The sequence below is a fragment of the Rhinoraja longicauda genome, chromosome 23 (genome assembly GCF_053455715.1).
Source record: "Rhinoraja longicauda isolate Sanriku21f chromosome 23, sRhiLon1.1, whole genome shotgun sequence".
Classification (NCBI taxonomy): Eukaryota; Metazoa; Chordata; class Chondrichthyes; order Rajiformes; family Arhynchobatidae; genus Rhinoraja; species Rhinoraja longicauda.
In genome coordinates, this window is record NC_135975.1 from 12,671,475 (window position 1) to 12,686,307 (window position 14,833).

Genomic DNA, 14,833 nt, shown 5'->3' on the forward strand with positions numbered 1-14,833 from the left:
TTTTTATGTTACTTGTCAATAATTTTTAAGTTTCTGGTTTTTAGTTACTGCCCAAATTGCCAGACCCCAGCCAGTTACATCTGGCCAAATTTCTTCACCTAGATGGTTAAGATTTGTAATATACAAATAGTGGGAGAAATTGTGAACTATTTTCTTGACAGATGTTCAAGGTGGCCAGATGTAACTGGCTGAGGTCCACCAACATCTACATGTTGTCACAAGTGTTGATTATAACTATCAATGACTGAAGTTAATCACAGGATGATTAACAACATATACGGAAGGGCAAATAGATGAAGTGAACAGAAAAATCATGACTAATGAATTTCAATATAGAGCCATAGAAAATAGGTGCAGGAGTAGGCCATTCAGCCCTTTGAGTCAACACCATCATTCAATATGATCATGGCTGATCATCCAAAATCAGTACCCCATTCCTGCTTTCTTCCCATATCCCTTGAGTCCATTAGCCCTAAGACCTATATCCAACTCAACTGCCTTCTGTTGCCAAGAATTCCAAATTACATAGAAAATAGCAGGAGGCCATTCGGCCCTTCGAGCCAGCACCACCATTCATTGTGATCATGGCTGATCATCCACAATCAGTGAGCAGCTCTGAGCACCGAACCCTTTAAAGGCTTTAGAGTTGATGCAGTGTAAATGATAGGAATTTTAGCCAATCTTGCTGTCAGAATATATAACCAGGGCAAAGGGAGTGTCGGGTATTGATTGATGGCCTTCAGGGGAAGTCTGACAATGTTTAAGGGCCGGATATGGGGGCAGGGGTGATTATGGACAATGCTGTGTTTGCTAATTTTCCGTTGGTCTGTGTTTTTTTTTTGAAAGAATGTTGCTGCTGTGGTTCAGAATGGAGAGCAGATGTTGGAGATTTCTGTTGATCAACCGGCTAGCCAGTCACAACAGGGAGAAATGGGTCTGCATATTCTATTAGATCAAGCCTCAGTGAAAGCCATGTCCAAGAGAGAGCAAGACCAGACACAAAAGCAGCAACAAGGAGATAGGTCTGATTTAAAGTCCGGAGACCTGGTGAGAGTTAATATTTTACTGTCTCATCCCATGTGGGTTTGCAGTCATGGGATATTATCTGTGTTACTTGGTGACAACAGTCACTATAGCTTTCTCCTGTGGATGCTTGTGCCCCAACAAGCATATTTATGGATGCATTTAATATTATGTATGCCTTACCCAAGTACAGATTCCTAATCGGCCACCCATTATCTACTATAACGGAAAACATAGGTCTAACCCGTTTCCCATTCATTTTCACAGGAGATGCAATACCGTCCTTTCATCCCTTCCCTTCCAATTTTCCAGAGACCCAAGTAGTCTTTCCAGGTGAAGCAATGACTCACTTGCACTTCTTCCAGCTTAGGGGTCAGCTTGTAGGAATTACAACTCTTCTTTTGTCTGAGCATGTTGCAGCCTTTTAGATTCTTCGTTGAGTTCTCCAGCTTTAGGTAACTTGGTTTACTGTCTTTATCAGTATTGGTCATTTCTGCTGAAAATTATCCACCTGTGATTTTGGCACAGTTTTACTCTCTATTAGTTCACCTGACCTGCTGAGCATGTCCCAAAGTCTTGCTATAAGCAACACACACAAATAAGTATAATCAACTTGCCACATTAACCCATTTGATCTGGTCTCACCATGTCACATATTCTTTTTAACCTATCCTTCTGTTCCATCTTCTTAGAAACTTTATCTTTTTTTCTCATCTTTCCCAGTTCTAACAAAGAGTCAGCAACTTGAAACATCGGTTTCTCTTTCCCACAGATACTAATTAATTTCCTGTTTTTTTCCCTTTATATCTCACTGTAGAAGAATTTAATTGTTCTATCTGGGACATATGACAATAAAACACTTGTGACTCTAGAAGAGCATTCAGCCCCAACCATTTCACAAACTTCTGGAGCAACTACAGGTTGACCAGTATCTGTGGAGGGAAATGGATAGTCACGATTCAAATTTGGGAACCTTCATCTTGGCTTCTGAAATGTCAACTGTCCAGTTCCCTCCAGAGATGCTGCTCAACACCACTGAGTTCCCCCAGAAGATTGTTTGGTGTTCCAGATTCTACCGTCTCTTGTCTCATCTATTACACCTATTTTAATTCTCTTGAGGAATCATCTCTCGTTCTTTCCAATTTTGCAGTATTATTATTCATGCTAACCATATTGCATTGTTTCCCAATGTAAAGGGTAAAATATGTCCAAGTTATTAACCATTCACTTTCACTGTGCTGTGGACCAGGACTTCCACTTGGTCCTATTCTGAGTGCTTCTGTTTCCTTTATCCAGATGTGCTGGCCCATTGCAAGCTGTTAGTTGGGTGACACATTTTCATGTCAGTGATGAATGTTTTTAGTAAAATTGAGACACCAACTGTGCAGAAAAGTGGTTCTGGATGGCTGATGTGAATAACCTCATACCATGGAATTTAGATCAGAGTGTGAAATTCCTTAGCCATGTGATGTTTGCTATTTTTGGTAGTCAGCTGTGACTAAGGGTCTACAGGTTTAACTTACTGACTTGCCTTGAACTTTGAGCCACTAACCCGGGCCTCACCTGGTGATTGTTAATCTTATCCCATGCAATGGCCATTAGTAGCTCATTCTCTAACTACTTGGAATGTTGATCAGTGCAGGTGTTTCCATGGTTACAGCACTTTAAACATGGGCACCAATTTAAAATATAATCCACCCCCACACAGAATGCAAGGAACTTTGTCACGCGTTTCCATTTGCTGAACATCTCCAACCATTGAGTGTGGAACTTTACATTCTGTTACTGATTTTGATTCTAGCTCAGTTTATCAGCCACTAAAAATCGCAGTTCATCTTAGAAACATAGAAACATAGAAAATAGGTGCAGGAGTAGGCCATTCGGCCCTTCGAGCCTGCACCGCCATTCAATATGATCATGGCTGATCATTCAGCTCAGTAGCCTGTACCTGCCTTCTCTCCATACCCCCTGATCCCTTTAGCAAAAAGGGCCACATCTAACTCCCTCTTAAATATAGCCAATGAACTGGCCTCAACTACCTTCTGTGGCAGAGAATTCCACAGACTCACCACTCTCTGTGTGAAGAAATGTTTTCTCATCTCGGTCCTAAAAGACTTCCCCCTTATCCTTAAGCTGTGACCCCTGGTTCTGGACTCCCCCAACATCGGGAACAATCTTCCCGCATCTAGCCTCTCCAACCCCTTAAGAATTTTATATGTTTCTATAAGATCCCCCCTCAGTCTTCTAAATTCCAGCGAGTACAAGCCCAGTCTATCTAGTCTTTCCTCATATGTAAGTCCCGCCATCCCAGGGATCAATCTGGTGAACCTTCTCTGTACTCCCTCTAAGGCAAGAACGTCTTTCCTCAGGTTAGGAGACCAAAACTGCACACAATACTCCAGGTGCGGTCTCACCAAGGCCCTGTACAACTGCAGCAGAACCTCCCTGCTCCTAAACTCAAATCCTCTTGCTATGAATGCCAACATACCATTCGCTTTCTTCACTGCCTGCTGCACCTGCATGCTTGCTTTCAATGACTGGTGCACCATGACACCCAGGTCACGTTGCATCTCCCCTTCTCCCAATCGGTCACCATTCAGGTAATACTCTGCTGTCCTGTTCTTGCCGCCAAAGTGGATAACCTCACATTTATCCACATTATATTGCATCTGCCATGCATTTGCCCACTCGCCTAATCTATCCAAGTCACTCTGCAGCCTCCTAGCATCCTCCTCGCAGCTAACACTGCCACCCAGCTTCGTGTCATCCGCAAACTTAGAGATGTTGGATTCAATTCCCTCGTCCAAATCATTAATATACACTGTAAATAACTGGGGTCCCAGCACTGAGCCTTGTAGTACCCCACTAGTCACTGCCTGCCATTCCGAAAAGGACCCGTTTATTCCTACTCTTTGCTTCCTGTCCGCCAACCAATTTTCTATCCACCTCAACACTGAACCCTCAATACCGTGTGCTTTAAGTTTGTACACCAATCTCCTATGTGGGACCTTGTCGAAGGCCTTCTGAAAGTCCAGATATAACACATCGACTGGTTCTCCCTTATCCACTCTACTAGTTACATCCTTGAAAAATTCTATAAGATTCGTCAGACATGATTTGCCTTTGGTAAATCCATGCTGACTTTGTCCGATGATTTCACCACTTTCCAAATGTAATGCTATCACATCTTTAATAACTGACTCTAGCATTTTCCCCACTACCGATGTTAGGCTAACTGGTCTATAATTCCCCGTTTTCTCTCCCTCCCTTTTTAAAAAGTGGGGTTACATTAGCTACCCTCCAGTCCTCAGGAACTACTCCAGAATCTAAAGAGTTTTGAAAAATTATCACTAATGCATCCACTATTTCTGAGGCTACTTCCTTAAGCACTCTGGGATGCAGCCTATCTGGCCCTGGGGATTTATCTGCCTTTAATCCATTTAATTTACCTAACACCACTTCCCGACTAACCTGGATTTCCCTCAGTTCCTCCATCTCTTTAGACCCCCGGTCCCCCGCTATTTCCGGCAGACGGTTTATGTCTTCCTTAGTGAAGACAGAACCAAAGTATTTGTTCAATTGGTCTGCCATCTCCTTGTTCCCTATGATCAATTCACCTGTTTCCGACTGCAAGGGACCTACATTTGCCTTAACTAATCTTTTTCTCTTGACATATCTATAAAAGCTTTTGCAGTCTGTTTTTATGTTCCTTGCCAGTTTTCCCTCATAATCTATTTTCCCTTTCCTAATTAAGCCCTTTGTCCTCCTCTGCTGGACTCTGAATTTCTCCCAGTCCTCTGGTATGCTACTTTTTCTGGCTAATCTGTATGCTTCATCTTTTGTTTTAATACTATCCTTGATTTCCCTTGTTAGCCACGGATGCACTACCTTTCCTGGTTTGTTCTTTTGCCAAACTGGGATGAACACTTGTTGTAGTTCATCCATGCGACCTTTAAATGCCTTCCATTGCATGTCCACCGTCAACCCTTTCAGCATCAATCGCCAGTCTATCTTGGACAATTCACGCCTCATACCCTCAAAGTTACCTTTCTTTAAGTTCAGAACACTTGTTTCTGTATCGACTTTGTCACTCTCCATCCTAATGAAGAACTCTACCATATTATGATCACTCTTGCCCAAGGGGCCTCGCACAACAAGACTGCTAACTAACCCTTCCTCATTACTCAATACCCAGTCTAGAATGGCCTGTTCTCTCGTTGGTTCCTCGACATGTTGGTTTAGAAAACCATCTCTCAAACATTCCAAGAAATCTTCTTCCTCAGCACCCCTGCCAGTTTGGTTCACCCAATCTATATGTAGATTGAAGTCACCCATTATAACTGCTGCGCCTTTAGTGCATGCATTTCTAATTTCCTGCTTGATGCCATCCCCAACCTCCCTACTGCTGTTAGGTGGCCTGTACACAACTCCCACTAGCGTTTTCTGCCCCTTAGTGTTTCGTAGCTCTACCCATATCGATTCCACTTCCACCAAGCTAATGTCCTTCCTTTCCACTGCTTTAATCTCCTCTCTAACCAGTAACGCTACCCCACCTCCTTTTCCCTTCTGTCTATCCCGCCTGAATATAGAATATCCCTGGATGTTGAGCTCCCAGCCTTGGTCACCCTGGAACCATGTCTCCGTAATCCCAACTATATCATAATCATTAATAACTATCTCCACATTTAATTCATCCACCTTATTACGTATACTCCTTGCATTGAGACACAAAGCCTTCAGGCTTGTTTTTACAACTTTCTTACCCCTTGTACGATTATGTTGAAAAGTGGCCCTTTTTGATTTTTGCCCTGGATTTGTCTGCCTGCCACTTTTACTTTTCACCTTGCTACCTGTTGCTTCTACCCTCATTTTACACCCCTCTGTCTCTCTGCTCCAGCTCCCATCCCCCTGCCACATTAGTTTAAATCCTCCCCGACAGCACTAGCAAACACTCCCCCTAGGACATTGGTTCCATTCCAGCTCAGGTGCAGACCGTCCTGTTTGTACTGGTCCCACCTCTCCCAGAACTGGTTCCAATGTCCTAAAAATTTGAATCCCTCCCCCTTGCACCATTTTTCAAGCCACGTATTCATATGAAATATCCTCCTATTCCTACTCTGACTAGCACGTGGCACTGGTAGTAATCCAGAGATTATTACCTTTGCGGTCCTACTTTTTAGTTTATCTCCTAGCTCTCTAAATTCACCTTGGAGGACCTCATCCCGTTTTTTACCTAAATCGTTGGTGCCAACGTGCACCACGACAACTGGCTGCTCACCCTCCCCCTTCAGAATGTCCTGCAGCCGCTCAGAGATATCCCTGACCCTTGCACCAGGGAGGCAACATACCATCCTGGAGTCTCGTTTGCGGCCGCAGAAACGCCTATCTATTCCCCTTACAATTGAATCCCCTATCACTATAGCCCTTCCACTCTTTTTCCTCCCCTCTTTTGCCGCAGAGCCACCCACGGTGCCATGAACTTGGCTGCTGCTGCCTTCCCCTGATGAGGCATCTCCCCCAACAGTATCCAAAATGGCATATCTGTTTAGGAGGGAGATGACCGCAGGGGACTCCTGCATTACCTGCCTACTGCTACGCTGGCTAGTGGCCACCCGTTTCCTTTCCGTCCGCTTATCTTTTACTTGTGGTGTGGCCAACTCGCTATACGTGCTATCCACGACCTTCTCAGCCTCGTGGATGCTCCAGAATGAGTCCAACCGCAGCTCCAACCGTTCAATGCGGTTTGCCAGGAGCTGCAGCTGGACACACTTCCTGCACACGTAGTCATCAGGGACACCGACAATATCCTTGATCTCCCACATGTTGCAGGATGAGCATTCCACGGGGCCGATCTCATCTGACATGTCTTACCCCCAAATTAAATCAAATCCCTCTTAATCCTTTAAACTGTACCTTTACTAAAAAGCACTGAACCCTTAACCCACTGAACCCTTAACTTCCTGAACCCTGAACTCACCGAACCCTTAACTACAAGTACGAACAAAAAGCAGAATTACAACCCCGGGGTTACGCCCAATCAGCTGCTTCCTCTAGTCCGCTTCCAGTGATTAGTCCAGCAGATGCGAGAGAGACAGAAACAAAACCGAGTGGTGGGGTGGAGAAATGCAAGGTGAGTGGGGATGTGGGAAAGTAGATGCCATGGGAGTGGGCAGGAACTGTGCTGGCATGGGGAGGGACAGGCTGCACACCCTTTGCCATAAAGTAGTTTTCCTTTGGTCATTTGTGCTGGTGGTTTATGGGGTGATTGTGTTTTCTCTGGTGTGTAGTCTCACATAGGTGGCCCTCGGTGTAAGACAAACACAATGTTAATATCAGAAGAAGAGAAGAAGCATGTCCTGAGGAGTCTGGCACATGTTCAGAGGAAAGCCGAAGAGAAACGAAGGAGAGAGAAGGAGAGGCAGACACTACGGGTGAGTGGCTCCTGACTGGGGCACTGACCACGGTGACCAGAACTCCTGAACATTCCAGCATGGTACACTTTCAGCTTCATCCCAGGGATCATGAGCACCTTAGTGGCCTTCTTAGGAGAAAGCATTTGTCATCTTAGGTCACCATTAAGATACAAGAGTGGGGACAGCAGTTCCCTGCCCCAAGGCCTGGGGAGCCTCACGTGAAGCAATGAATAAAGGTCCTGGGTCACAATCAGAGAATGCCAGATGGGCGGGTTGGTGTTTGCATTCCTTTAACCGTGTTGTCTTGCGCTTGGTACAAAAAAGACTTCTCCTATTACCGAGAGGTCCTAGACTCCTTCTATCCCAGTTCAACAAGCTACAGATGGCTTTAAAACTGGAACATGCCCCAATACCTAATAACAACTCCATCTGATCTCATGACCTTTGATATTCACAGCAGAAGCTAGGGTCAGGCACATCCTGGTATTTCTTTGACCCTGAAGGATCAACATTCACACTTGATGACACAGTTTTGTCATTCATTTCTGAATTTATTGGGATCACATCAAGTGCTACAGCCTCATTCATTCAAACCATTTATGTGCATCCCACCACAATCACGGGAGTCAGTGAGCAGTCCAGTGCTTGACACTGGAAAACTGAGTATGGCCCAGTCTCCATTCACGGGATTCATATTGCATTCCCACACCCAAGGCTCTTCACCTTCACCTCTTCTCTCCCTTGCTTATCTGAGCTCATGCTCACTGTCCAGTAGTTAATGTCCTTGTTATTTGCTGCCTTTTGTGTTTATAAATTTAGGTCCTGTCCAATGTTAATCCCTACCTCACCACCCCTGATCGCTATCTCTCTTCTCTCATCCAGGTACTGGAGGGCCTTTCCATTGCTCAGAACAGGATATCAGCTATTGACAGACCATTCCCTCAGACATTTGGACAGGAGTGCCTCACTGAAGACCTGCTCAAGGTGAGACATCATGAACCAGAGAGAAAATGCATCTCACAGGACTCGTGGATTATGAGATTGCTTAGACCTTTCCATTAGCACCCCCTTCCAGAACCTAGTGAATGCAGGTCCATGTGCCAAAAGGGGAGATTTGAGGGAGGGGCATGATAGAAGGGTCTGACAGAATTGGCTTTGATGGCAGTGTTTCATTGCCAGAAATAGGAATTGCCGATGGTGTTTAGTTGGAGATTAGGAAGAATCGAAGAAAGGGCCTAAATGGGTGAATTTAAGATCATTTATGTTCAATCAGGTCTGCTCTGCCATTCAATATCGGGCAGTATTCAACATCACTTCCCACTCTCCTTGAAACAATCCTTGATTTCTTCAGTGCCTAAAAGCCATTGATCTGTCTTCAATATAGTCAATGACTAAACATCACATTCCCTTGAGGGGGACAATTCAAAGTTACAACTGTCTATGTTGGGAAATTCATCATCCCATCCCTCCGGTCCACTCCATCACCTGTTGAAGTCCATTCGTTTTACTCCCCCACTTTTCTCACGGCAGTCCCAACCTCATTCCCGATCCCTGGCTTTGAAGATCATTGCCCTAATAGCCCAGAGCTGAATTTTTGCTTCCTGTGTCTTGAGCCTCTCGGCATTTCACGGTCAAGTCGCCTTAAATTTCAGTGAGCACCTTTCATTCTTCTAAATTGTGGGGAATAGGGGCCCATTCTGTTCAAACCCTCACAGGCCAAAATCCATTCCAACAATTCTTCCAAGTGTAAAAGAGACTAAAAATTTGTACACTACTGTAATTGTGAAATCACCAAAACATTATGCATTTTGACCACACCACCTTCTCATACTCAAAACTTTTTGCAATAAGGACAAAAACACCATTGTAAGTAATCTGCTTGTTAATTGTATGCAACTTGTTTGTGCACATGGACATCCAAAGCTCTTTAAATATTAACACACAAAAGTCTTACCTTTCATAAAAGTATACTGGTTTTCCATACTTTCTATTAAGGTTGATAATTTTGCACTTTCCTACATTATGCTTCTTCTAGATTCTTGCCCAATCCCTAAACACATCCATCCATCTGTTGAGGGAGAGTTAGCCATTAGTCATATTTGTCACCACAGCACTTCCTGAGGTGAAAGTACTTCCACAGCGCAGTTAGGTCAAGAATTTTTAAATTTTCACCATCTTAGAATAAAAAAACAATGATTGTTTCCCAGTCAGGATGTTGTGACAGAGGGGAGGGTAATGATAGTAGTTTTACCCTACATAACAGTATAACAGTATAACAGAGCTTTATTTGTCATTCGGTACCGAGGTACCGAACGAAACTACATAGCAGTCATAAAAAAAAGAACACAAGACACATAACCCCAACACAAACGTCCATCACAGTGACTCCAAACACCCCCTCACTGTGATGGAGGCAACAAAACTTCCACTCTCTTCCCCACGCCCACGGACAGACAGCTCGTCCCCGACCGACCCGCACAGTCCCCGCAAGGGGATGGAAGTCCCCGCGGCCGAATCGCACCGGGCGCTGAAACGTCTCGCGGCCGAGCCGGGCGATGAAAGGCCCCGCGACCAAGCCTTGCGCAGCTAAGTCCCGTGGCCGAGCCGCACCGGGCGATGTTAAGTCCCGCGGCCGAGCCGCACCAGCGATCTGCTGCCCTTGACCTGGCAAGTAGTTGAGGTCACAGTTTAGGAGAGATGGTCATTAAACCTTTAACATATTACTGCATCATATTGTATACATGTTGAATCATAACCGAGTAACCGAGTGCAAATGGATAGATGTAGTGAATCTTTAGGGCGATGGCCAATCAAGCAAGATCATTGTTATTGGAAGTCGTTGAACTTGAGTGTTTTGGGAGCTGCATTCATCGAGACAAGTGGAGAATATTGCACCACACTCTTGTTTCTTGTAGAAGGTTTTGGACAGTCGGCAGACGAGTCACTGATCACTGAATACCTAGTCTCTGACCTGATTTTATAACTACAATACACATGCAACCAGATGTCCCTATTATTTTCTGATCAAAAGGAGCTCTCAAGATGCTAGTGGTACAGTATGGGGCCAAAGGTCAGACACTGTTGTTGGAGAAGATCATTAATTGCCTGTAATTTTTGTGGCAGCATAGTTAACTTTTCATGTCACTTATCATCTCAAACCTGAATGTAGTTCAGGTCAGACTGCACATGCGCAGGAACTACTTTATTATCTAAGGGACTGCAAATGAATCCGAATATTGTGCTATCAACGAATATCCTCAGTGATCCTGGAAGAATTTTATTGATTTAAAGTAACTAATGATAGTTTGAACAATTTCCTGGGGAGCTCCTGCATGATTTCCTGAGACTGAGAAAGCCTACAAAAATCACAACCATTTTCCTTCGCAATATGACTCCCAGTTTTCCCTGATAACCAATTACCTTCAATTTTACAGGGTCTCACTGTTGCCATTTTCGATCAAATGCTGTCTTGATGTCAATTCCACTTTACCTAGGAAGATGCGGTCCAATAGATGGAGGATCAAAGGAATCACTAAAAGGTGTAAAACATGTTAGCAATGCCTTACAAAAAACAAACAAAGCATTAGGGTTATTTCTAAAGGGATAGAACTGAAAACAAAGGACACTGCATGACACTAAGCCTTTATGGAAAGCCGGTTAGGGCATAATTACAGCAGTGTACAGTTCTGGTCCCTGTTTTATAAAAAGAATATAGAGACAAAGGAGAAGACATACAATACCAGGACCACAAGCTGCCACCGGCACATCCATGGTAGTACATGACATGCCCAGGATTGATGATGATAGAGGTTAAATGCCAGGTTGGTGCTGGACGAGTCGGTAGGATGACTCTCACTATTGCCTCATTCCTAAATGTTAGTAAGATAGAGTTTACGCAATCGACTGGGACTATTACTTTGAGTTGTCAAAAGCAGATGCTAGTTCCTTGCCAGGAGATTCATCCATTTCTTTCCTGCTTCAAATTATCCCACGTCTTTGCTGCAACTGTTTGTTCAGTGTTTCAGATGACAATTAAAACTCACCAATAGTCCAAGTAAGGACTACAGATTTCCTTCTCTAAATAACATTTGTGAACTAGATGACTGTATATAATATTGTGGTAGTTTAATGATCATCATTGCTAATACTGACATTTCAGTTCAGATTTGCTTCATTTAAATTCCTTGCTGCCGTGGTGAAATTTGAGGATATAATTGGATCATCGGTCCAAATCCCCAGGAGTAGCCATAGATTTAGAACACACGGTAGCGCAGCGGTAGAGTTGCTGCTTTACAGCGAATGCAGCGCCGGAGACTCAGGTTCGATCCTGACTACGGGTGCTGCACTGTAAGGAGTTTGTACGTTCTCCCCGTGACCTGCGTGGGTTTACTCCGAGATCTTCGGTTTCCTCCCACACTCCAAAGACGTACAGGTATGTAGGTTAATTGGCTGGGTAAATGTAAAAATTGTCCCTAGTGGGTGTAGGATAGTGTTAATGTACGGGGATCACTGGGCGGCACGGACTTGGAGGGCCGAAAAGGCCTGTTTCCGGCTGTATGTATATGATATGATAGAGGGTTGGACTCATGACTGGTCCCCTAAACTGGGTCCCTCACTCCTCTGGATCATCTACAATTACCCCACCTGGTGCCTTCACTTCTCTGCTACCCCCTTCCCCACACACACACACACACTTTCCCAGTCTCCTTCCATTGTCTCATTCATAGTAACCTTACCCCTGTGATATTTTCACTCTCTGAATCCCAACCCCCCTCTTTAACTCTTCAATGTGACTCTGTTGTTTTGGGAATTGACACTGCCTGTTTGTGTCCTGCATTAGGAATCTGTTCACTGGAGGACTAAGGTCAGGGAAACTTTGGAACAACTTCGACAAGAACGTACCTTCCTTCTGAGATCAAAAGGCGAGAGGTAGGAAAGCTGTTTAATTGAAGAGTGGGATGGGGGACTTGAGCAGTGGATTAAGGGGTGAAGGTGAAGATGGGGCTGAGGTTATAATCATATTGAGGGATGGTGTTCAAGGGGCAAGGATGGGGTTGTTAGAGGTGAATGGAATGACACATGAGAGTGAGAAGAAAGGGTGGGGAATTCGAGTGGTGATGGTGGAGGTTTAAATGCGGTATATTAGTGAGAGGTGTAGGGTGAGCAGGATTGCAACAGCGATATAACAATGAGCAGTGTGAGGGTGGGAGTTGTGCTGAGTGGTTGAGAATGACTGGTTGTTTTATGGGATTAGTCATGATTGTGTGGGGATGAAGATATAAGGTAAGATATTCAGTTAAGGGATTGGGATGAAGCTTTAAGGTTAATGCTAAGGGGTTGAGAGTGAGGAATGGGTTGCAGGGTACATTTGAGAGGTTGATGTGAGGGTAATGCTATGGGATAGCAATTGAAGAGTTATTGTATGAAGGGTGGGGGATGGAGATATGGAGTTGAAGAGCAGAAGTTAGCATCTGAAAGGTGGCAGATGGCCTAGGAGGTTTATTTGAGGGGTCGGGTGAGAAACACGATAGTGGGGTAACAGATGAAGGTGCAACAGGTGAGGGATGGAGCTGTTGATGTAAGATAGTGGGGATGAGAAGAGTTATAACGGTCAGTAGCTTTTACCTTTACACCTCTTCATAGGAACACAGCCAGTTTTAATGAACTGTTCAATCCTGTGGAAACTAAGGATTTTACTGATGGGAAGAATCGAAGTGAACATTCAAAGGAGGTCCAACATCCAGGAATCCATGTAACAGATTCCTTCAACCCATTGTTTTGAATGGTCTCTTTAAGAAAGGATTTAGAAAAGAAGTAGTCTCACTGTTTAACTGAAGACTGAGGAATGTGGTCTTGGCACAAGCCCTATTCCACAGAATTAGGAATATGAACAGGAGGTAGCTACTCGGCAGATCCCTTGGCCTGCTCCATTGTCCAATGTACCTGGCTGATTTTCCCCCTCCTCCTCTTTCCTGTCCTCTCTTCATATCCTTGGGTTCCCTAAGTGCTCAAAATCTTTCAATCTCAACCTTGAAGATACTCATGGACTCTGCTCCATTAGTTTAGATAATTCCAACGATTCACAACTAATTGAATGAAGAAAGTCTCTATCTCAGACCTAAGTAGCCAATCACTTATCTTTAATCCCTGACTCTGCACTCCAGCCAAGAAGAAAAGCTTTTCAGCAGTTTTCCTGTCACCCAGTAAAGGTTTAATAGGTTTCATTGGTATCATCTCTCATTCTTTTTAATTGCACTCAAACCTTTATTCAAAGGTTGACTCTATGTCCCAGGAATCAATCAAATGAAGCTGAACCTCACCCTTTCTAAGGTGGATCAAGTCTATGCATGGACAGCCATGTGACACATTAACCCCAGTAGTGAAATATGACTAGCTGCTCATTCTATTCGGGGTCAGGTTCTGTTCTGCCCTGTGAAAAACTTGATGAAACAGACACTGGTTGTTTCTGATGCTGTTGTTACCCAAACCTTCTCTGCTGAAACAACAAACACATTTCTTGTTTACCTCAATTCCAGATCACTGAAGTGGAGAGGTCAATAATGGAACTCACTGAGAGAGGAGGAAGTTGCCGAAGCCAGTGTTTATTGGACTAAATCAGTAGAACTCGTCAGCATTGACACAGTTCCACACATAGAGAGAATAGTTTCCATGAACTGAAGGGAATTGCTAACTACCTTGGAACAAATAGCAGATATTTGCTTATCTATTATCTAATAGATTTGGGGTTCAAATTGAGCGAGGGGTGTACTGAAGTTGCTGTGGAAAAAGGGAGAGAGATGCTGTAGGATTGGAGTTGGAGGGAGAGGGATGTTGTTGGATTAGGGGTGGAGGGAGAGAGATGTAGTATTGGGAATGGAGAGAGAGAGATGCTGTGGGATTGGGGATGGACAGAGAGACACCTGGATTGAGAATGATGACTGATAATGAAAGGATATAGATGAAAAAGAAAGACACAGGATTGTGGATTGACAGACGAAGAGAAATATTGAAGGCCTGGAGATGGAGAGATAGTGTGCATTGCTGATAAATAGGGATAGAGAGGGTGAGGATTAACATCCGTTGAGATACAAATATGAAAGAGGTGGTAAAGATTACTGCGTGACCCAGCAGAGGTTCCTTTATTGGAAGAGTAAATGTTACATTAGCTATTCCCGTACTAACCAATGTATTGGGATCTGCAGGGCTCACTGTGTGTGAGGCTCCCTGCCTAAATACAGTCTGTCCTTTCCCACAAGAATTTCCTGCAGGGGTTCAGTTAATTGTATCGCCACCCCAATCCATCTTTTCCAAAGCAAAGTTCAAACTAAATCACTGTGAAGTGCAGACCACACCAACCACTTGATCCTTCTTCCTATAAAGAAGAAAGGCACCCATCA

General features: G+C 44.1%; 1 long non-coding RNA gene across 1 annotated transcript; it reads left to right on the forward strand.

Moving 5' to 3' along the window:
- The first annotated feature begins 7,363 nt into the window (after positions 1–7,363).
- Positions 7,364–13,376, forward strand: LOC144605102 (uncharacterized). Its single transcript, XR_013548812.1, has 4 exons — positions 7,364–7,454; positions 8,319–8,420; positions 12,277–12,365; positions 13,080–13,376. It is a non-coding gene; the product is annotated as an uncharacterized LOC144605102 (long non-coding RNA).
- Positions 13,377–14,833: the final 1,457 nt, after the last annotated feature.